This window comes from Theropithecus gelada, chromosome 8, assembly GCF_003255815.1.
Source record: "Theropithecus gelada isolate Dixy chromosome 8, Tgel_1.0, whole genome shotgun sequence".
NCBI classification, from domain to species: Eukaryota; Metazoa; Chordata; class Mammalia; order Primates; family Cercopithecidae; genus Theropithecus; species Theropithecus gelada.
Genome location: NC_037676.1, coordinates 103,331,767 through 103,356,206, shown reverse-complemented (window position 1 = coordinate 103,356,206; position 24,440 = coordinate 103,331,767).

Genomic DNA, 24,440 nt, shown 5'->3' with positions numbered 1-24,440 from the left:
GGACAAGTGTCTTCACTGAGCATGCACCACTGGGTTAGGGAGCAAGCCCTGTATCATCTTCACCACTAACAAAGGCTTCTCCCAGGGACTCACTGCCTCCCACGTAACATTCCCAAGATAAACGCCAGATTTGGGGACCATGATAATCTTTTTATTTTTTATAGCCCCAAACCCAGATCTCTTTCCACCAAACCTACACAACCTCTATTTCCATATCGGCAGCTGTAGTTCACTTTCCACAGTGCTTTGCTACAAAGCTGGGCACGTATTAAGTTTTTGTAAAGCAAGTCATATTTCAAATGCACTAGGTGACTTTGAAATTCTATTTGTTCTCTATTGCTGTGTAACAAATTAACCCCAAAACGTAGTAGATTAACACAATCTTAAATATTTATTATCCTCACAATGTCTGTGGGTCAGGAATTCGGGAATGCCTTGGCTGGATGGTCCTGGCTTGGGGACTCTGATGAGGTTACAGTCAAGATGTCAGCCAAGGCTGCAGTCACCTGGAGGCACTACTTCCAAACTGGCTCACTCACATGGCCTCACTGTCTCCCCGCCAGGACCTCTGAAGGCTCTTAAGTGTCCTCACAAGGCTGCTGCCATCCTCCACGTGAGCAGCCCATGGAGAGCAAGACAGGCCAACACTGTCCTTTTTATGACCCAGCCTCAGAAGTCACTCAGGATGGCTTCTGCCACATTCTATTCACTGGGAGAGAGTCAGTCACTCGGGTCAGTTCACATTCAGGGAGAGGGATTTATCCACCAATGTCCAGAGGACCATTAGACTTTCACTATAAAAATAAATCAGAGAGGGGCCAGGCGCGGTGGCTCACACCTGTAATCCCAGCTCTTTGGGAGGCTGAGGTGGGCGGATCACAAGGTCAGGAGATCGAGACCATCCTGGCTAACACGGTGAAACACTGTCTCTACTAAAAATACAAAAAATTAGCCGGGCGTGGTGGTGCGCGCCTGTAGTCCCAGCTACTCGGAGGCTGAGGCAGGAGAATGGCATGAACCCGGGAGGCGGAGTTTGCAGTGAGCCGAGATCGCGCCACCGCACTCCAGCCTGGGTGACAAAGCAAGACTCCGTCTCAAAAAAAAAAAAAGGAGCTAATTTTGAACATGTTTTTAAACCAGCAGACACTGGTGGATCCTTCATTTGGGATCCACCAGTGCCTGGTGGCTTTAAAGGATATGGGTGAATCGTTCACTCACTCAACAAATATTTACTGAACACCTACTACACAACCACACTGCTCTAGACACTTGGAATATGTCCTGGACAAAACTGACAAAAGTCTCGGCCTGCCCTTGTGGAGTTATATTCTAGTGGAGAGATAGAAAATAAACAATAAGCATGAAAAGTACATTTTATACTGTGTTGCAGGTTCAAGTGTGCTGGAGGATGGAAAGACCAGGGGGAGAATCCTAGAGTCAGGTTGTAATTTAAATCGGGCCATCAGATTTGTCCTCTGAGAAGAAGAGAGAGTAGCAGAAGGCCATCTGGAGCAGTCACAGGCCATGTTGTGTATGGCCTCTGCTCAGGCAAGGAATGACCACAGGGCCCAGCTGTTCCCTCTGAACACTGGTCATCATTCCCATGCCCCTGCTGGCTGCAGATGGGGAGAGAGGTTTCTCTGCTGTCCGCTGGAGAGCTGCCAGCATTCCCCACCCCTGATCACCTGGAGGATAAAGCACTCCTGTGGTTGTCCTCAGCTGCATGACCCGCGTGACTGCTTAGAGGCAGCTGCTGTGCACGCCAAGGCTGCTGCAGGGGGCCTGGGCCCCGGACACCGTGCTTCCAAGGGAGAAAGACACACAACTCTCTCAGCTTTAAAGAGGTCACATATGGAGGAGCAGCACTTTTGCCACGCTGAGTGTGTAATTTAGTATTTAAATCAATCATGGTGTTTCTATGACTGGAGGCCAGCTGCCGGGCCACACCCCAACAGGAGCTGCCCAGCCCAGGGAACAACAGAATTTCAAAGATCCCTGAGTCGTGAAAGGGAGGGAATTGGAAGAAGACATTCCAGACTTGGGTGTGGCCAGGGGAGTCAGCACACTGCTGGACTTGGAGAGTCTTTCAGGAAACACTTGCTGACGCTGACGGGCAGGGATGCCGGTGAGCTGGGGAGCTAGGGATGAAGCAGTGTGGGGTGGGTTCTGGGATGAGGAGTAGGGGCAGCACCCAGTTCTGATTCAGCCATCCAGACACAGCCAGAGCGGTCTCAGGGCAGGTGGAAAGAGGGTCCGTTTACACATGAGCTGCGTGAACCCTCTCTAATGGGGCGGTTAGTGACCTGAAGAATGTGGTGACTAAGACAGCTGGGACAAGGGCCACCCCTCGATTTCCCATGTATTGTACCTGATGGAGAGGGACCCTATCCCAAGAGGAGAGAGAGTACAGATGCACTGGCTGACCGAGGCATTGGCTGCAGGGTCAAGGAGGTCTGTGCATGTAGCAAGCGTTGGTGCCCTGGTGTGGTTGTCCAGCCCAGCCCAGGGAACCTTTGCCCAAAGATGGCTGTGGTGAGAGAATGAATGAGAATGCTTTATCCTTGGAACTGTTGTAGGCAGCAGGTGCCTAGCATGAGAGCAGGCGCCACTCACAAGGATGACTGATGGGGACGTGAAGGAACCCTGGATAGCAGAGCTACATCTGTAGCTGTGTTTTAAGCCCATGGAGCCCGAAGGTCTGCAGCACGGCGTGCAGACGCTGAATTGCACCATGGAGTACACTCAGCCCCACTCAGAAGGCGATGCTGCCTAACGGTTACAGCGCAGAGGCTCGGTTGGACACAACCAGATTTGTATCCTGGTTATGCCATTGACTAGCTGTGTCTCAGAGAAGTTTCTTATCCTCTCTTCAGTGGCAGCGTCCTCACCTGTCACGGGGAGAACAATTCCCATCCCACCGAACTGCTAAGAAAGTAAAGGAGGTAAAATACTTCACATAGATCCTGGCCTCTGGGAAGTAGTCAGCAAATAGTTGCTATTTTTATTGTTGCTATTTTTACAAATGTTGTGGAGGGACAGCCGCTGTGGGGCTTTGTTTGGTTTTGTTGCCCAGCATCTCTTCCTTTGCAGAAGCAGTTCCTCCACACCCCCTCCCACAGATACATGGTTCTGGTGTCTGGCTAACCCCAGGACTTGGACCCCTGCTGACAGGGGACAGGCAAGTGACCAAGCTGGCCAGTGAAAATCTCTCTCCCAGGGACTGGAACCCTAAACGCAGACACACAGGAAGTTAGCTGGCACTGAGTCATCCCAGGACAGGGAATTCCACGCAGTTCCCGGAGCTGCTCCTCTTCATCCCTCATAGGGTCTGGTGTCCAACTTGCTTTCCCAGAGTCGGAGCTTGGCCAGTATTCCCCCAGTGAGCCTCTCGTTAGCATCCATCAGTCAGAGTCAGTTTTTACCGTTTACAGCCAAGTGTCTCTGACTAACAAAACAGCCATGGGGGAGACGCCTCTACAAAGACGGGCCACCAGAGTGGGAGCCGGGGACTCAGAGGCTGCGGGAGGGCGCGACCTTCCCACTTCCTCTCCGCCCTCTTCACAGGCTATCCTGAAGGCTTCTCTGGCACTTTTTTTTTGAGACAGTGTCTCGCTCTGTCGGCCAGGCTGGAGTGCAGTGGCACGATCTCGGCTCACTGCAACCTCCGTCTCCCGGACTCAAGTAATTCTCCCGCCTAAGCCTCCCGAGTAGCTGGGATCACAGGCATGTGCCACCACGCCCAGCTAATTTTTGTATTTTTAGTAGAGACAGGGTTTCACCATGCTGGCCAGACTGGTCTCAAACTCCAACCTCAGTTAATCTGCCTGCCTCAGCCTCCCAAACTGCTGGGATTACAGGCGTGAGCCACCGTGCCCATCCTCTGGCACTCTTTTTTAAACGTATTTAATTTTGTTTTATCATGGTAATATATGTACTTAATTGTGAGATTCAAATAGTAATAAAGAAAGTTGGAGACTGGGCACGGTGGCTCATGCCTGTAATCCCAGCACTTTGGAAGGCCAAGGTGAGAGGATGACTTAAGTCCAGGAGTTCAAGACCAGCCTGGGCAATGTACGGAGGCCTCATTTCTACAAACAAATTTTTTTAATTAGCCTGGTGTAGTCCTAGCTACTTGGGAGGCCAAGGTGGGAGGATTACCTGAGCACAGGAGGTGGAGGCTACAGTGAGCCATGGTCACGAGACTGTACTCCAGCCTGGGCAACAAAGTAAGACCCTGTCTCAAAAAAAAAAAAAGAAGAAGAAGAAGAAGAAAGGAAGAAAGTTGGAATAGCTGGGTAGACATCTGAAAAAGATGATGCTGGACCAAAATATGAGGATAAATTCCAAATTGATCAAATATTTAAATGTAGAAAGTGAAAACTTAAAGTCACTATAAGAAAACACAGATGAATGATTTTATAACTTTTTTTTTCTTTTTCTTTTTTGAGACGGAGTCTCACTCTGTCACCCAGGCTGGAGTGCAGTGGTGCGATCTCGGCACGCTGCAAGCTGTGCCTCCCGGGTTCATGCCATTCTCTTGCCTCAGTCTCCCGAGTAGCTGGGACTACAGGCACCTGCTGCCACACCCAGCTAATTTTTTGTATTTTTAGTAGAGATGAGGTTTCACCGAGTTAGCCAGGATGGTCTCGATCTCCTGATCTCGCAATCTTCCTGCCTCGGCCTCCCAAAGTGCTGTGATTACAGGTGTGAGCCACCGCGCCCAGCCCAACTTCGTAATTTTTGAGTGGAGAGGGTCTTTCTAATTATGATTCAAAATCCAGAATCTATAAATTATTTGTAAATATGACTACATATGAATTGAAAACTTAGCAGAAAGCAGTAGCAAAGACAAATGAAAAACTTAAAAAAAAAAATTGCAACACAAAGGGTTAATTTTTCTAAAATATAAACAGCTTATAGAAATCAACAAGGAAAAAGCCAAAAACCCAGTAGGAATGTGGGCAAAGGACATAATAAAAGAGTTCAGAGAAAAGGAAATGTAAATGGCTGTTAAACATTTAAATGATTCTTTACCTCTGCCAGCATGGTGGCTCATGTCTGTAATCCCAGCACTTTGGGAGGCCGAGGCGGGTGGATTGCCTGAGCTCAGGAGTTTGAGACCAGCCTGGGCAACACGGTGAAACCCTGTCTCTATTAAAATACAAAAAATTAGCCAGGCATGGCGGCGTGTGCCTGTAGCCCCAGCTACTTGGGAGGCTGAGGCAGGAGAATTGCTTGAACCCGGGAGGCGGAGGTTGCAGTGAACCGAGATCGTGCCAATGCACTCCAGCCTGGGTGACAGAGTGAAACTTCGTCTCCAAAAAAAAAAAAAAAAAGACTCTTAACCTCACTCATAATACAGAAAGAGATCTTTCCCCATCCATCAGATTGGCAAAAACCCAAAAGTTTGACAACACATTCTTCTGATGAGGCTATGGGAAAATATTCTCATACAATTCTAGTGGGAGAATAAGACGGTATGACCCCTATAGAGAGCAATTAGGCAACATCTATCGAAAGTACACATGTGTTTGCCCTTTCGCCTTTGGAAATTAATCTTACAGCTATATTTGCACACAAACAAAATAACGTATGTATAAGGTTATTCATTTCAGCACTATTGGTACTAAGAAAAGCCTGAAAACACACCAAAACGCTAATAAAAAAAAAAAAGCCAAAGACTTGTTTAAATTTTTTAAAACTCCATCCCCTGCTACATCTCATCCTTATCTCCATTTCTCGATTTTCAATTTAAGCATTGTCTGCTGATTTTTTTTTTAATATGGAAGAGAAGTGTTTAGGGATATTATATATCCCCCTCACTCCTACTGCACACACACAGAGCTATACTCACTGTCTTCGTTTTTCCAAAATGATTACATTGTATTTTTTGTTGTTGTTGTTAAGTTAGTATTCAGTACTTGAATATCACAACTATTCGAATATTGTTTACAATTGAAACACATAGTATGGCATGATTAACATTCCTTTTTTTTCTTTTTTTTGAGACAGAGTCTCGCTCTGTTGCCCAGGCTAGAGTGCAGTGGCGTGATCTCAGCTCACCTCAATTGCAAGCTCTGCCTCCTGGGTTCATGCCATTCTCCTGCCTCAGCCTCCCGAGTAGCTGAGACTACAGGCGCCTGCCACCACACCCAGTTAATTTTTTGCATTTTTTAGCAGAGACGGGGTTTCACTGTAGCCAGGATGGTCTCGATCTCCTGACCTTGTGATCTGCCCACCTCAGCCTCCCAAAGTGCTAAGATTACAAGCATGAGCCACTGTGCCCGGCCTTAACATTCCTTTCTTAAAACATTTTTTTGGTCCAGAGTTAATAGTTACCTTGTTTTCTGTTTACCATTTTGAATGTATTTATTAATAATGAGTCCTTCAAATACTTTATATATCATACATTTTGGATCACCTATCAGTTCTATTTTCCACTAGAGATACTACTATGATTACCCTTCAAGTTATTGATCTACTATGCACTGATGCCTTAGTCCATTTTCTGTTGTTGTAACAGAATACCACCAACTGGGCAATTTATAAAGAAAGGAATTTTATTTAACTCATGATTCCAGAGGCTGGGAAGTCCAAGAGCATGCCACTGGCATTTGATGAGGGCCTTCTTGCTGTGTCATAACATGGCAGAGGGTATCACATGGTAAGAGGGCAAGAGTGTGCCAGCTCAGGGCTTCCTTCCTCTTCTCTGAAAGCCACCAGTCCCATCATGGGGGCCTCTGATGACCTTATCTAATCCTAATTACCTCCCAAAAGTCCCACCTCCAAATGCCATCAACATATTCATTTTGGGGTTAAGTTTCCAACACATGAAATTTGAGAGTCACATTCAAACCATATCAATTAGTTGCCTTCTAAGCATACTGCATAGTTGCCACCTTAAAAATCTATCTTTACTTTCATCCTGAGAACTTCCTTTGCTCACTCCATCTCACATACTAAATCCACTGTGGGGTCTGGATTCCAGGTCTCCTTGATTTATTCATTCATTTTGGTAAAATATATCCTCTAGTAGCTTCTTAAGAAAGGGTACCCAGAAAAGTTTCTTTTGTGTGTGTGTGTGTGGGGGGGATTTGTTGTTTTTTTGTTTTGTTTTGTTTTTGAGACAGGGTCAGCCTTCCAAATAGCTGGGACTACAGGCACATGCCACCATGCTCAGCTAATTTTTGTTGTTGTTGTTGTTGTTGTTGTTGTTGTTTTGAGACAGGGTCTTACTGTGTCACCTAGGCTGGAGTGCAGTGGCAAAATCTCAGCTCACTGCAACCTCTGCCTCCCAGGCTCAAGTGATCCTCCCACCTCAGCCTCCCAAGTAGCTGGAACCACAGGCATGCACCACCACACCCAGCTATTTTTTAAATATTTTTTGTAGAGACAGGGTTTCACCAGTGCCCAGGCTGCTCTCAAACTCCTGGGCTCAAGCAGTCCATCTGCCTCAGCCTCCCAAAGTGCTAAGATGACAGGAGTGAGCCACTGCACCCAGCCCAGAAAAAAATTGAGGTCTTGCATGTCTGAAAATGCCTTCGTTATACCATCACACTTGGTTATTACTTTGGCTATGTATACCAGCTAGGCAATGTTTTTTTCCAAATGCTCCATTTCCTCCCAGCATCCATGTGGTTGTGGAGGAGTCTGATGCCATTCTATTTCTGTCTATTTGTTGTGGCCTGTTTCATCTCTCAGGAAATCTCTAGGAATTTTCTCTTGATTCCTGATGTTCTCAAATTTCATGATAATGTGCTTGGTATGAGGTTTTATTTTACTCTTATTAATTATGTTGTTCGGGAACTTCATGGGATATTTTCATTATGACTTTCATGTCCTTCAGTTCTGAAAATGTTTTTCATAGTATTTCTTTGATAATTTTCTCCCCTCCAGTTTTCTCTGTTCTTTCTGAATATGCTATCAGTTGAATGTGGAACTCCTAATTCAACCTTCTCAATTCCATATTATTTTTCTCCTACTTTCTGAATCTGTGTCTTTTATTTACACTGTGAGATTTTATCAACTTTTTTTTTTTTTTTGAGATGGAGTCTTGCTCTGTCACCAGGCTAGAGTGCAGTGGCTCGATCTCAGCTCACTGCAACCTCTGCCTCACGGGTTCTAGCAATTCTTCTGCCTCAGTCTCCCAAGTAGCTGGGACTACAGGTGTGCACCACCTTGCCCAGCTAATTTTTGTATTTTTAGTAGAGACGGGGTTTCACCATATTGGCCAGGATGGTCTCGATCTCTTGACCTCATGATCCGCCCACCTCAGCCTCCCAAAGTGCTGGGATTACAGGCATGAGCCACTGTGCCCGGCCGAGACTTTATCAACTTTATCTCCTAAACTTTCCCTTTTTTTTCCTCTATCTATCACCCAGGCTGGAGTTCAGTGGCATGATCTCTGCTCACTGCAACCTCCACCTCCCAGGTTCAAGCAATTCACCTGCCTTAGCCTCCCATGTAGCTGGGATTACAGGCACACACCAACACACCCAGCTAATTTTTGCATTTTTAGTAGAGACGGGTTTCACCATGTTGGCCAGGCTGATCTCGAACTCCTGAACTCAAGGGATCTGCCTGCCTTGGCCTCTCAAAGTGCTAGGATTAGACGCGTGAACCACTGTGCCTGGCCTAAACTTTCTTTTGAATGTTATTATACTTTTAGTTTCTAAGAGCTCCTTCTTATTCTCTGATTTTTGTAGGATCTTGTTCTTTCATAAATTGATAGTCCTTTTGATACATATATTTTTTTTTGCTCCTTGACTTTTTGCTGCTTCCTCCAAGTTTCTTTTTCTTTTTTCTTTTTGTTTCTGTCTTTCGTGCAATCAATCTACCATGTTAAATGTAATTCTGCAACCATTCTTAAATGTTGGAGTCTTCTAAGTCCAGTCTCTCTTGCATTTTTCAGACTGTCAGTTTTTAAAAATAACTCCCTAAATAATATACAAGTGTATTCTCATCGCCAAAGATTCAAACAATAGAAAAGTATACTGAGAAAAATGTAAATGTTCCCACTCACTCCCACTCCTGTTCCCAAAAGTAACCACCAACAACAGTTTGGTGTGCCATGACAACTTTCTACCACACAGAATAATGTCTTCTGAGTTAATGCAGAAGTAATAAGTTGACTTTCGTGTGTGTGTGTGTGTGTGTGTGTGTGTGTTTAATTTGTCCATTTAGCTTATGGGAGTTATTTTATATTTGAATGAATTACCCAATATTAGGAGATCACATACAAACCCAGATTCCCAAGTTATCATTAAAAAATTGGGAAGTCGAGAAATAGGAATGCTTTTACACTGTTGGTGGAAGTGTAAATTAGTTCAACCACAGTGTGGCGATTCCTCAAGGATCTAGAACCAGAAATACCATTTGACCCAGCAATCCCATTACTGGGTATATACCTAAAGGATTATAAATCATTCTACTATAATGACACATGTACATGTATGCTTATTGCAGCACTATTTACAGTAACAAAGACTTGGAACCAACCCAAATGCCCATCAATGGTAGACTAGATTAAGAAAATGTGGCACATGGCCGGGCGCGGTGGTTCACGCCTGTAATTCCAGCACTTTGGGAGGCTGAGGCGGGTGGATCATGAGGTCAGGAGATCAAGACCATCCTGGCTAACATGGTGAAACCCCGTCTCTACTAAAAATACAAAAAATTAGCCGGACGTGGTGGTGGGCACCTGTAGTCCCAGCTACTCGGGAGGCTGAGGCAGGAGAATGGCATGAACCCAGGAGGCGGAGCTTGCAGTGAGCCGAGATCACGCCACTGCACTCCAGCCTGGACAACAGAGCGAGACTCTGTCTCAAAAAAAAAAAAAAAAAAAAGAAAAGAAAAAGAAAATGTGGCACATATACACCATGGAATACCATGCAGCCATAAAAAGGAATGAGTTCATGTCCTTTGCAGGGACATGGATGAAGCTGGGAGCCTTCATTCTCAGCAAACCAACACTGGAACAGAAAACCAAACACCACATGTTCTCATTTATAAATGGGAGTTGAACAGTGAGAACACATGGACACAGGGAGGGGACCATCACACACCAGGGCCTGTCGGGGGCAGGGGGCAAGGCGAGAGAGAGCATTAGGATAAATACCTAATGCATGCAGGGCTTAAAACCTAAATGACGGGTTGACAGGTGCAGCAAACCACCATGGCACATGTATACCTATGTAACAAACCTGCACATTCTGCACATGTATCCCAGAATTTAAAGTATAATAATAAAAAAAATATTGGGAAGTCTGGCAACACTGGCCCCATATACCTGAATTATGAAGGGGGCATATTTTTTACAGTTCTCCTGGTTCCCTCCTGGCCTGTGCCCACTTGTATTACTTGCCTGGTTCCCATAAGCATTGCAGCTGGTGACCCCTACGTTAAAGTGTTGGTAGGTGCTCTGGAAGTTGTTAACACATTCATCACTAACTATTAACAGATTAGTCCACCAGATCATAGGAAGGTGTGTTGGGCAGGAGCACATAAAGGGGGAAGGATTCCTTTCAGAAGGACATGAAAAAGGGTGAACTGGAGTGGGCTGGACTCTGGGTCAGTGAGACTGTTGGACCTAGAAGATAAGATGTCTGCACTGGCTGCAGACTGAAGAGTGATCCCTGATGTCCGAGTTGTCTTTTTTCCACTGATCTTCCCCAGTTGAGATTTCATGGCAGCACAGCACAGTTCTCACGTCTGAGTAGATGACTTGGTACAAGCTCAAGGGTAGATGAGTCAGTAAGCAGCAGAGATGCTGAGTTTCTATCGGGAGAGGACGCTCAGTGTGAGCTGCCTGTCACCTCGGCCATGGCATCCTCAGTGGCTGCCACTCACCCTCACACAGCTGATAGCCAAGGCCTATTCCTCACCACTTTTACCAGAGTCAGAGAGGGGACCCATTGTGGTCATTTGTTCCTGAGCAGTGTCTCTTGTGCATCAAAGGCAAGCTCTGATCTCTTTATACAATTCTTCGATCTTATTTAACCTGGTAAACAGCTACACACCCACTCATCCAAGACACATCATAATTTAATCCAAGATGAATGATAATGAGTACAGACTGGCCAGGCACAGTGGCTCATGCCTGTAATCCCAGCATTTTGGGAGGCCGAGGTGGGCAGATCACCTGAGGTCAGGAGTTCAAGACCAGCCTGGCCAACATGGTGAGATCCTCTCTCTACTAAAAATACAAAAATTAGCCGGGTGTGGTGGGTGCCTATAATCCCAGCATCTCGGGAGGCTGAGGCAGGAGAATTGCTTGAACCTGGGAGGCGGAGGTTGCAGCAAGCCGAGATCGAGCCACTGCTATGAGCTTCAATATTGAAAAGGGCCAAGGAACATCTGGTAATGTCATTTATGTGGACAGGTACTTAGTTGTAACAATATATTATGTACTTATCAGAGCAAGCGAACAGCTCTGGGCTATTTTAATTCACAGCTATACAGATAAATTTTAGTGTTCCTTATTTTAAATCTTCCCTTTAGTGGATAGAATAGTTTGGGGACAAAGAGACTGGCGAGACCTCACCAGTTGTTTAAGCATCCGAATAACACAGAGCAAAAAGCCTTGACTACTGCCAGTCTGCAGTCTAATAAAGCTCTCATGGAACACATTCCACAGAATGGCATGACCCCTGTTCTGGCTACTGTCTTCTCCTTAACCCACCTCCAACCTTTCTCCCCATTTCCTGCCTGCCTCACTCCCAAGGGTTCTGTAACTAGTCCCCAGTTGGCCATCAGCTCTGAAACCTGCACAGAGATCCTAGCAACAATATTACAACCACTGTTAATGTTTATTTTGTTCTCAATGAGATACCAGCCTTTCCTCCACTAAATTGCTTCACTAAATTGTACCTGGGAAATGATAGGGTTGTTTTTGGTCAAACTTTCACCCAGAGCAGAAATAAAGGAGTACTTAATGGGGAATATAGGTGGAAGGACCCAGGCTCCCTTCACAAACAGTATTTTAGGATGCAGCCAAGGTGAAAAGCGAGTGGGGGAGGTGAGGAGACAAACTGTATGCTGGTTCTCTTTCTTCTATCCCAAATTAAATGCATTCCTGCCTTTACTTTTATCTAATACTGCTACCACAGTTTCTCTTGGTTGCTTCCCATTATTACATAGAAAAATGAAATTCTGCACCATGATTGAATCTAAATATTACAATCATTTAAGATACATGACTCCTGGGACACACAGCAAAATGTAATAAGTTTCTCTGAATGTGACCTAATTATAACTGTCCTTTTAAGTTTTATTTCCCACTAGGATCAAATGTCTGCAGTTAAAAATAATTCTTGAAACAGGTCCATGTTGCCACAAAACTTTTCAGAGTCACTTAAATGGTATCCATATTCCCAATTTATTTACGTCTTCTCTTCCTGTGTGATAAAGGCCAGACGGCCAGGAGAGACAGGAAGCCAGGCCATACTTCAGGCAGGACCATACTGGGCCAGAATTCCTCAGGCCAGGGCAACATCTGTCCATCTGACTAGACCAGGGTCAGGCCACCACTTTCCTTGTTCTCCAGCACCCCATGCACCAGAGACCCGTTTCTTCCCTGCTTTCAGTCCCCTGTTAATCCTTGGATGCTCAGCGGTCAAAACACTTTGCTCTGGGCAGGCATGATGGCATGCCTATGATCTTAGCATTTGGGGAGGCTGAGGCAGGAGGATTGCTTGAGTACAGGAGTTCAAGACCAGCCTCGGAAATAGAGCCAGAGACCCCATCTACAAACACATACACACACGGAAATAGAGCCAGAGACCCCATCTACAAACACACACACACACACACACACACACTTTGCTCTGCTCTCTCCATACCCCCATGAAAACCACTATTGAATGGTTTGAGCTGATCCCTGTCTTCTGAGTAGTCTTTTTTCCACTGATCTTCCCCAACAGAGATTTCATGACAGCAAAGCACAATTCTGCCTCCTGAGTGAATGACTTGGTTCAAGCCGAAGGGCAGGTGAGGCAGGAACCAGCAGAGATGCCGAGTTGCTATGGGAGAGGGCACTCATAAAAGCTTTGATGCTGCCCCAGATGGTGTGAGATGCTTGGGCCTTACTCCCCATCCATTTCCACAGTCCAAAGTGTTCACACTCTCCTTCTAATGTCCCTTTCAACAAATCTCCTTTTAAAAACAACCTTGTTTTCCTGAACAGAAAAAACCCACCCTGTGCCTTGGCCAGCATCCCTTGCTTTATTTGTACTGACTTGGATAGACCTGGCTCCTAATAGTGAGGTTCCCTAAGGACACTTTCAGAAGCTGTGGTTGCCTTTTCAACATGGAGTTACTTCTCCATGTAACTGTTTTAAAAAGCAGAAGATGAGGGGGTCTGGTGATCCAAGGCCATGTGCCCTGAAGGTTGTGTTCAGAATGCCCATACAAGTTCTGAAGTCAAACAGACCTGGGCTTGAATCCTAGCTAAACTACCTGTGTGGCTCCAGCATGCACTTAAGACTTCCCAAGCCTCAGTCTCCCCATCTGTAAAATGGAGATGATAAAGGAGCAACTTCAGAAGGTGGTTGTGAAGATTAAAATGGAGATAAAGAATGCCAAGCACTTAGCACAGGAGCCTGGCGTGTGGTAAGCGCTCGATAGATGTGAGCTATAATTATTAGAGCATTTGAATAAATCATGTCTTCCAGCTAAGATAATGCCATTAGTACAGACAGATGATGCTATTTCTGCTTATCAGAGGATGCCAAAAGGATTCAAGCCAAAGATGGCTAGAAACTAAACTACCTTAGTCCTCTGAATCCTCTTCCCTCCCAGTTCCAGCTCATAAGAGAAGTAAATAGCTAAGAAAAAAGGAGGCTACCGCCAGGATCATACCCAGGAGGCCCTAATGGAAACCCACAAGTGAAGACATGCCATTTCCAGGACTTTCTCCAACCCGAAAAAGAAAAGCTGAGTTTTAAAACAAGCAGATACATTTTAATGTTTAATTTCAGATGTGTACATTTATTCTGTGCTAAAGGGTACCCCTGAGCCCTCATTAAACGTAGGGGTGAAGGCACCAGTTGACAGTGTTCAAAGCTGTACATGAAATGCCAAGTCTGATGTTGGGAGTTTTGAAAAATGATGTAGACAGTCTCAGAGAGCTCCCCACCCAGCCATGCCAAAAAGCACTGCAGGAATCTACCCAGAGAGACTAGAAGAAAAGAGACAAGAAAAGAACATTGCTGGCTGGGAGGAGCAAAGAACAGACGAGCAAGAAACGAAACCTGCAGGAGCACTGCTTGGAAATGATTGTGATGGAGACCAGGGGCTGGGAGGAGAGACCAGGAAGAAGAGGGATAAGCCTAACAGCATGGCCTTATTATGCACCTGCTGTTTTCTTACACTGTGCTGGGTGCTGTGAGGTGCCAGAGTTGTTGGAGATCCAGTCTCCACACAGAGCATCTGGCAGCATTTCTAGCTTATACTACAAGGCAGGTTGATTTAATGCATGATTATAGAGCTTTTAAGTGTAAGACAAATATAAGGGGGACATGTGAACATTCCATTCAATATTAATAAACAGGAAGTTATCAAATATATTCTAAAACAACCCTGAAAAAAAATCATATTCCAATTATAATATCCCAAAGAAAGTGGATTAATATTCCCATGCTGTGCAGAAAGGAGTCACCTGTCACATATTTTCCAGGGGTGGATATATGAACTGATCAGGTCTTGGAGTTGGACATTCTAACTGGAGTCCACCAGTCTAATTTGTTTTGGGTGTCAAAGTATGTTACTCTCTATCTACTGAACCTCATTTTTCTTCCCATATCTATGCCTGTAGGGCGTTCAGCTAATCAATGAGCAGCCAAAGGGTAGGGGCAGAGGAGCCCTTGGTCTACTCCAAAATCCTACACACAATACCTTAGGAGCACGCTCTGCAGACCAGGAGTATATTGAACGTTGAGCTCACAGGAGTGGCCCTCAACCAGCAAGAATGGAGCTGGTGGATAGCCTGGCCTTCTCACTCCTCCCTCGGTCTCTCAGAAGCTCCCCAGGGCAGCGATGCACCCCTGAGCATCCCCTTTATTGGCTTGCGTCCCACTGCATCTCAATTCCCCACTCCCTGCCTCTGCTTCCTGGAATCACTTGCTGTATTCCTCTCCTAAGACTGCCTTAACAAACGACCCCAAACTTGGTGGCTTAAGACAACAGAAATTAATTTCCTTGCAGTTCTAGGGGTCAAAAGCTCACAATCCAGCTGGCAGCAGGGCTGCACTCACTCTGATGGCTCTAGGGAGAATCCTTCTTTGCCTCTTCTGGCTTCTGGGGTCTCCAGGCTTCCTTGGCTGGTGGCTGCATCACTGTAATCTCTGCCTCCGTCTTCACATGGCCTTCTCCTCCTCGATGTCCATGCCTTCTCCTCTTCTGTCTCTTCTAAGGACATTTGTCATGGGATTTAGGGCCCATCTGGGTAATCTAGGATAATCTCAAGAGCCTTAAATTAATTACATCGACAAAAAACCATTTTTCTAAATAATGTAATATTCACAGGTTGTGGGAGTTAGGACATGCACACATCTTTTGAGGGGCCACCATTCAACCCACTACACCTGCCAAATAAACAGCTTACACTCAAACTCTGATCCCAAGGTTTGCTTTGGGGAGAACCCAAACAAAGTGGCAGCAAAAGAAAAATGGGTTAGCCAGTCCAAATCTCTCTACCACCTGGCAGGTCTCATAGAAAAAATACAAAACAGGCCAACCGCGATGTCTCATGCCTGTAATCCCAACACTTTGGGAGGCCCAGGCCAGTGGATCACCTGAGGTAAGGAGTTCAAGACCAGCTTGGCCAACATGGTGAAACCCCATCTCTACTAAAAATGCAAAAAATGAGCCGGGCATGGTGGTGGGTGCCTGTAATTCTAGCTACTCCAGAGGCTGAGGCTGGAGAATCGCTTGAACCCTGGAGGCGGAAGTTGCAGTGAGCTGAGGTTGTGCCATTGCACTGTAGCTTGGGCAATAAGAACGAAACTCCATCTCAAAAAAAGAAAAAAAAACCCAAAAACTCCAGGCGCGGTGGTTCATGCCTGTAATCCCAGCACTTTGGGAGGCTGAGGTGGCCACATGGATCACCTGAGGTCAGGAGTTCCATACCAGCCTGGCCAACATGGTTGGCCATTCTACCAAAAATACAAAAATTAGCCAGGCGTGGTGGCGGGCGCCTGTAGTCCCAGCTACTCAGGAGGTTGAGGCAGGAGAAAGGTGTGAACCTGGGAGGTGGAGCTTGCAGTGAACCGAGATTGCACCACTGCACTCCAGCCTGGGTGACAGAGCGAGACTCCGTCTCAAAACAAAAACAAAAACAAAAACAAACAAACAAAAAAGAGTTGCAGACATCATGACATATTATCCCTAAATATTTCATCTCCGAAGAATAAACTGACCAGGCGTGATGGCTCACCCCTGTAATCCCAACACTTTAGGAGGCTGAGGCAGGAGGTTCACTTGTGTCCAGGAGTTCAAGGAGCCTGGGCAACAAGGCGAGACCCCATCTCTACAAAAAATCTTAAAATTAGCTGAGCGTGATGGCACTTGCCTGTACACCCAGCTACTCAGGAAGCTGAGAAGCTGAGGCGGGAGGATCACTTGAGTCTGGGAGGTGAAGGCTTCAGTGAACCATGATTGTGCCATCGCATTCCAGCCTGGGTGACATAGCAAGACACTCTCTCAAAAACAAAATGAAACAAAACAAAAAAGAATAAGGCCATTCTCCCACATAACTGCAATGTCATTATCATGACACAGTATTTTAGCAACTTTATTTTGAAATTTTTCAAAACATTTTACCAAAAATATGAAAATAATAATACAATGAAGTGAACCTGGACTTTGTTGTAGTTTCTCATATTTCTGCTTTGACCCTTTTGACCCTGCTTTTGACCCTCAAATCCGCTCACTGCCACTCCTCCTAAATATTTGTGCAGCGCCGTTCTTGGTGCACAGCCATGAAATGTTCCTGACTTGTCACACCCTTACTTCTCCACTGTTTATTCCTGGAGTTTTCAGTGTTGCTTTCACAAGACTCCAAGGTGCCTCTGGTGTCTTGTCCTGGGGGATATTACAAAATTCTCAAAACTTCCCACACCTTCATCGGGGCTTGGCTCAAATAACAGCTTCTCAATGACTTACGCTCCCCGTGCTATCGAACATTTCATCCATCTACCTCCTCCCCTCACCCGCACTTCCTACCCCACTTACTCTGACTATTCTCTTTTCCTGAAGCACTTATCACCTTCTAACAGAAGGTATAATTCACACATTTGTTATATTTATGAATTGCCTCTCCGCATTAGAACATAAGCTCTATGAGGACAGAGATGGTTGTCTTTTGGGTTCAGTATTGTACCCCAGGTCTGAGAATTGCACCTGCCACATCGAGTGCTCAGTAAACATGAGCAGAGGGAGTGAGCAGATGCTGCCCGTGGGAAGATGTGTGGAGTGCCTCCTGCAGCCTCCAGGAGGAGCAGGGATGGCCTGGCCCTGACCTCATCACCCCCTAGGAGGTGTGGGAAAGGATCAGGGGTTTAGTTGTAATTAACATGCCAAACCCCAAGTGAAGGTTTTGGAAAACCACCAAATCTTTAAAAACTGAAAAATGGGCCAGGTGCTGTGGCTCATGGGTAATCCCAGCAGTTTGGGAGGCCAAGGAGGGAGCATCACTCGAGCCCAGGAGTTTGAGACCAGCCTGGGCAATAAGGTGAGACGCCATCTCTACAAAAACTACAAAATAATTAGTCAGGTGTGGTGATGCACACCTGTGGTCCCAGCTACTCAGGAGGATTGCTTGAGCCTGGGAGATCGAGGCTGCAGTGAGCTGTGATTGCACCACTGCACTCCAGCCTGGACAACAAGGCAAGATCCTGCCTCAAAAAAAGAAAAAAAAAAAAAAAACTGAAAAATTACTCCCCCACCCCTACCCCCTTTAGTAGTACAGACTAGAAATTTCCAAATAGGAAATCTCCCAATACTTTTCTGAAGATTTTTTTTTTCCCTAAGACAGAGCCACCAAGATTAACTAACTCTCCAAGGACTACAGAGCTTGGAGCTCAGCCAGCCGTGGATTTCACAGAGGAGGCAAATACCACACCCACCATATCTTTAAAAGGCCCTTCCCAGGAGGCAGCACCTGCTCTCCTGGCAGCAAGGTTGTACCATGAGGCCCATCCTATCCTGCCCCTGCCCGGCCCCAGGTGTTTGAAAAGCTGGGGCACACCTAGCCTGACTAAGAAGCTTGGTTGCAGGCTGGCAGGGCCCCGGGGCGCCTGGGTGATGTGCTTTGCCTGCCGGGAGGGGCAGGTCAGCTTCTTGCTCTTGAGAGCCTGAATTAGAAACTAGCAAGGGTACTGTCTTCAGTGGGGAAGATGCTGAAAGGAAGCAGAAACAGAGACTTTGAGTCAGAGGAGTGGCTCTGAGAGGCGGTGAGCTGACAGAAGTTAGGAGAAGCATGGGGTAGTGAAAGCTCTGAGATAGAAGAAAGCCCTTCGAAGAACAGTAAGAGGTAAAGAATTACACAAACCTCTGCCCCTGAGGTGCCTTGAGCTGCCCTGGACTCAGGATGACACCTGGTTCCGGTCTCTTCCAGGTCTGGCTAGTCCACAAATCCTGTTTTCCAGAAGTTTCCATCATTCTCACTGCTTTGCAATTTCTTCACTATAAACCTCGTTGCTTGAACTAGGTTGAGTGACCCCTTTATTCCTTGCAACTCAAAGAATCTAGTCAAATAAAAACATGTGAGTGTTGAGGTTGGGCAGGGTGGCTCACGCTTGTAATCCCAGCACTTTGGGAGACTGAGGTGGGTGGATCACTTGAGTCTCAGCCTGGGCAACATAGCAAGACCCCATCTCTACAAAACATTTTTAAAAATTAGGTGAGCATAGTGGCATGCACCTGTGGCGTCTGTATAGTCAGACCTTATGGGATTGAACACTATCTTCCAGTAGATGTCAGAATTGAATTGGAGGGCACCCAGCTGGCATCCACTGCAGAACTGATGGGCTACTTGCTGATGGGGAGAAGCCCCCTCATATTTGGGGGTAACAGAATTCTTCTGTCTGTGTTGATAACTGTTGTGTTAGCGTGAGAACAGAGGAAAAACTGTTTAAGTTTTTTCTTAAGACTCACCTGCATAGATATTGCTTGTTAAAAAAGCAAAATCTAAGGCCCCACCTCAGACCTGCTCAGTCGCAGTTAAATCATAGGAACATTACGTTTCAGGACCACTGCTTCCTCTCACCCAGCGAATATTCCCAAACCCACTGTCCCAATTGCCTTTGCACTCATGGACTCCTACCTTGCCACAGATTGAATAATCAACATCAGCAACTCTATTGGTATCAAAGTTATTGGCAAAGGTCGTTGCCTGTAAGATGCAGTCTTCTTAAGGCTGTTCATTTGCCTGTAGACTTCAGATGTCTTTCATTAGGTTTTATTTACAATGGTATTGTAAATACTTGTCTTTTTTTCAGAGGTTCATCCTGTTTTGGTAAAATCCTGTTGAGTTAATCCAAGGATTAAGAGACTGCCTACCCTACTCTTCCTCTACCCTGTTCTTTACAATGGTAGATGATCCCTAATGAGCATTTTAACCACATTCTTCCGACATACCATCATCCTTGAGAAGTATCTATAGTTTCAGGTCACAGCTTGTTTTCATCTCAAACACCAGAGAAAGAAAAACCCCCGTCAAGAGATGAAACACCAAGAAATACGATGTGATTATTTTTCCAAGAAGGATTTATGTGCCAGGTTCCTAAACCACATGCCCTCTAATGTCTACCGCACAGGTCAGTCGCTGGGCTGGGGATCCTTTGCCTTCAGGGTCGGCCACGCCCACCTGCATTTACAAGCCCACCAGCAGCTCCTTAGAAACAGGATCTGGAACCAGACACAGCTTAGTGTGCACCTTCCTCCGATTTGTCCTTCCCATCTTCCTCCCTACCTCCTTCCTCTTCTGTGTCCTTTACTCATCTTTCCTTCCTCCCAGTAAGAAGTATTGAGGGCTGACAATGGGTCACACACGGTGCTGGGTACCAGAGGTGTGACCATAAAGAAGACAGATGGGGGGCCTAGCTCGTGGAGTTTATGTTCTAGCAGGGAGGACTCCAAAATCAGCTACCCATTAACTCACTTCAATGGTAGGTGCTATCGAGGAGAATTGCAGGATAATGGCCTTTGAGATAAAATGATGTCTGAGCCAAGGTATAAAAGATAAGTAGTGGTGAATCAGACAAAGAAAGAGAGGAGCATGCCCTTATTCTCTGCTGGCCCCTTCCCCCATCGTGCCACCTCAGCTCTTGCAGGCTCACAGAGTGCCCCTGCTCCAACTTGGCATCTCCAGCTGTTGACTCCATCCTGAGCTTGCCCGATGCCCTGTAGTGCTGACAGCTCCACATCACAGGCTTGGAGACTTGCCTCTGTTCTTGTCTGTATCTGACCTTGGCCTCAGCTATTTTCCATCCTACTTCTCCCATATTGGTGCTGACAGCTCACAGGGTCCCCACCCAGCTGGGTAGCAAGATATGGGATGGCATCACTTTCCTCTTAGTTTATTAGAAAGCATTTTTTTTTCAAACAGAATTAATTTTGCTCTCAGCACCAGGACAATCACTCAGGCTTGATGCAGGGCTTATGATTGTGGTGGGGGCCAGTCCTTCTGCAGGAGACCACAACTAACACAGTCGCACCTTCTCATTGCCGAGGAGCCTGCTGGATCTCGGCGGCATGGTGAACAGAGCCACACTCGGTGGGTCAGGGCAGGTTGCATCTTGCTGAAGGCCTCAGACAGGCTACATGGAGGCTGCAATGAGTGATGTTTCCCACAGCCGTCTCCAGGTTACATCCAAGCAGTTGCTGGATTCCTCCCTCACTCTGAATAAATTCAGGGGTTTTGCTAACTGGACAATGGCCTCTTTTTTTGTCAGAACATTGCAGGCATATTTTGGGGTTTCTGATTGTGAACAGGTGCTGCAGAAAGCATGATTCATTTGTTTATTAGGATGTTACCCTGTGTTTTGAAAATCAATTTGAAAAGGCAAAACGGCCTCTGATGCCTTTAGCTTTTCTCACTGGGCCCTACGCTGTGAACAACTGCTCTTACCTTTAGTTTACAGAATCCCCATCTGGTTAGGTACTTTGATTTATGTTGGCTGTGATCCAGAACAGCTGATTTGGTTTATTTTAAGGAGTTTTATTTTAAGAAACTTTTGACATTTAAGAATTTAATTGGAACAATCTGTACTCAGAAATTTTTTAATGCAGTCTAGGATTAAAAGATGTTCCTCAAAGTGTGCAAGGGTTTGGTTCAAAACAACAACAACAACAACAAAAAAACAGGCAAGATGTGGTGGGAGAATCCTCAGGTCAGGACATCTGTCAGCAATGAGAGTGGACAGAGTAGCTATTTCTAAAATGAACTATTCTAACCCTCACATCTATTCCTTACGCTCTGCTGGAGTTGACTGTCTGCCACAGGCCAGCTACAGGGAGATGAAGGGCAGGTTGCACACCATCCCACCAGCTGTCAGCAGATGGTCAGGACTAAACTGGGATGCATTCAGGAAATCTGCCTCATTCCCTTGACCAAAGGCCAGGTTTTCCTGGTTCTGAAAGCCAGAAAGAAACCAAAGTGAACTTCAGAGTTCCTGCACACTGAGAACTGAAATCATAACTGAAAGTTCAAGAACCTGGGGAGGTTTGAGACTCCTGAGAAGGCCCCAGCTTTTAGAAATTGGCCTGAATCTATATGGACATTCTGCATAGTCCGCAGAATTCTCAGTACTTTTAGTGAGCTGGAGCTGATCTGTGATCCCTGAGATCACTGCGGATAGAAGCAGAGTGTCAACCAGGCCCCTAAAGCCCAACAGATCAAAAGAAATGCAAGAGATGCTTGTGCTTACCAGACCCGGGTGGTGACCTGCAAACCACACCTCGAGCCCCAGCTTTTCTCCCAAATTCCACCTTTGCTTCCAGGAATTGCCAAATGTGTGTATTCAGACTCAGCGAGCCAATCCTGAATTCTTGCATATTTCTACAGATGGCCCCTCTCTATTCTCCCAGCCACACCTTAGTGTCACTATTCACCTCATTTTACTGCCATAAGGCTCAATAATTAGTTGTACGCAACAAATTGGTCCAGTTTCTAAATCTCCTCAATCCTGTCTCATTGTTTAATTTAAAATCTTTTTTTTAAAGACAGGGTCTCACTATGTTGCCTAGGCTGGATTTAAACTCCTAGCCTCAAGCAATCCTCTTGCCTCAACCTCCTGAGTAGCTGGGATTACATATGCACACCACTGTGGCTGGCTTCATCATCTATTTTAAAAAATACCTACCTTTGGTGAGACGTGGTGGCTCACGCCTGTAATCCCAGCACTTTGGGAGGCCGAGGCGGCTGGATCACGAGGTCAGGAGATCCAGACCATCCTGACTAAAATGGTGAAACCCCATCTCTACTAAAAATACAAAAAATTAGCCGGGCGTGGTGGCGGGTGCCTGTAGTCCCAGCTACTCGGGAGGCTGAGGCAGGAGAATGGCATGAACCCGGGAGGCGAAGCTTGCAGTGAGCCGAGATTGCACCACTGCACTCCAGCCTGGGCGACAGAGTGAGACTCCGTCTCAAAAATAAATAAATAAAAAAAATGCCTACCTTTGGCCAGGTGTGGTGTCTCATGCCTGTAATCCCAAGATTTTGGGTGGGGCCAAGCTAGAAAGATTGCTTGAACCCAGGAATTCGAGACCAGCCTGGGCAACAGAGACCCCATCTCTACAAAAAAAATTTTTTTTTTAATTAGCCAGGCGTGGCATACCTATAGTCCCACCTACTTGGGAAGCTGAGGTGGGAGGATCGCTTGAGCCTGAGAGGTTGAGGCTGCAGTGAGCTGTGATCACACCACTATACTCCAGAGTTTGAACTTCATTTGAGAAATGAAGAGGGGGAAAGATTACTAACTTTTTAAGGCACTTACTGTGCGTTGGCTCTATTAGGCATTTGCATTGAAGTTTAGCTCTAACATAACCCTCCCACCAAGCTTTGTAATTGCAACTCCTGTTATTCTACTTGTATCTTACTCCAGGTAAACTGGCCTAGCCATATATTTCTTTTTTAGCTGCCTTTCATCCTGCCTGGTCAATAGGCCACATTTTCTTACTTGAACAAGCCTGCATTCTCTCCCCACTCCATATCTTCAATTATATTCTTCTCTCTGTCTGTCATCTCCCACTCCACCCCTCCCACCAGGGTAGGTGAAATGCTACACATCTTTTAAGCTCCATTGGTGGTATTCTGGTAAACATTTAATAACCAGCTCTCTGGGCAGGTAAAACTCTGATCTGCAGTGTTTGTCTTTTTTTTTTTTTGGTTTGCCACAGCCAATTTCGAGCTAGCAGTCTGATATCAACTGGATGACAAAATTTCTGAAAAATTAGCTATCATTTCTCAAAGACTAGTATGAGCTGGCTCTAGCACGCCACTGAGCCTCAAATGGCATTGGTCTTGATATCTCCAATCTACAGTATACTTTCCCTGCTTTGAACTTTGTTAGTAACTTACATTCTCTCACGAAAAGTATTCTGCATTATGTTATGGTTATAATGAACCCTGATTATCACCCTATCTTAGATTATTAACTTTTCAAGTGCATGACCCATCTTACTCATCTATGTATTCACAGTGATGCCTAGAACAATCATGGTGTTCAATAAATATTTGCTGTATTAGACAGATGATGAAGATTATCACCAGGGCTTGACTCAGTTGTGGTAAGGATACAATGACATCATGTATGTAAAGCAATTTCCAGAGTGCTTGGCCCTGCAGGTGCTTAATTAGTAATAGCTAATTTTACTATTGGCTGTGGCTTCTGGAATTCAGAGTGCAAGTAGCATCAATGTTTAACAACTCCTCTCTCCCCAACAGACACTCACATTATAGTCACTTGGGGAACTTTTACAAACCCCAATGCCCAGGCCAATATATTTTTAAATTTCCCCAAGTGATTCTGTTGTGCCCCAAGTTTCTGAGAACCAGCATCCTACATACTGCTAATCTTCTCTCTGGATAATGAGTCCAAAATATCAAAAAGGAAATGACCTCTAAATAGAACCAGCTATCCCTTTAAACATCCTCCTGTTCACTAAACAATTCCAGTCAACAGGAGGAAAGCTCACTCAGAGGATTGCCTTATTTGGTGAGGTTTGGGTGGGGTTACCTGGGAGGAAAGGCTGAGAATGAGTAATGCAGCACTCTGCAGGGGCAGGAGAGAAATATCTCTTTGTCAGCAAACTCCTGTAAGTGAAGTTCTGTCAAGCTGGCAGAATTTTAGAGGCATCTCATTTAAATTAGATCTGGCCCTTGTGATGATTTAGTGCAGACCAAACGTAGGTAAGTTTCATCTCAATAAGCATCCCTGTGT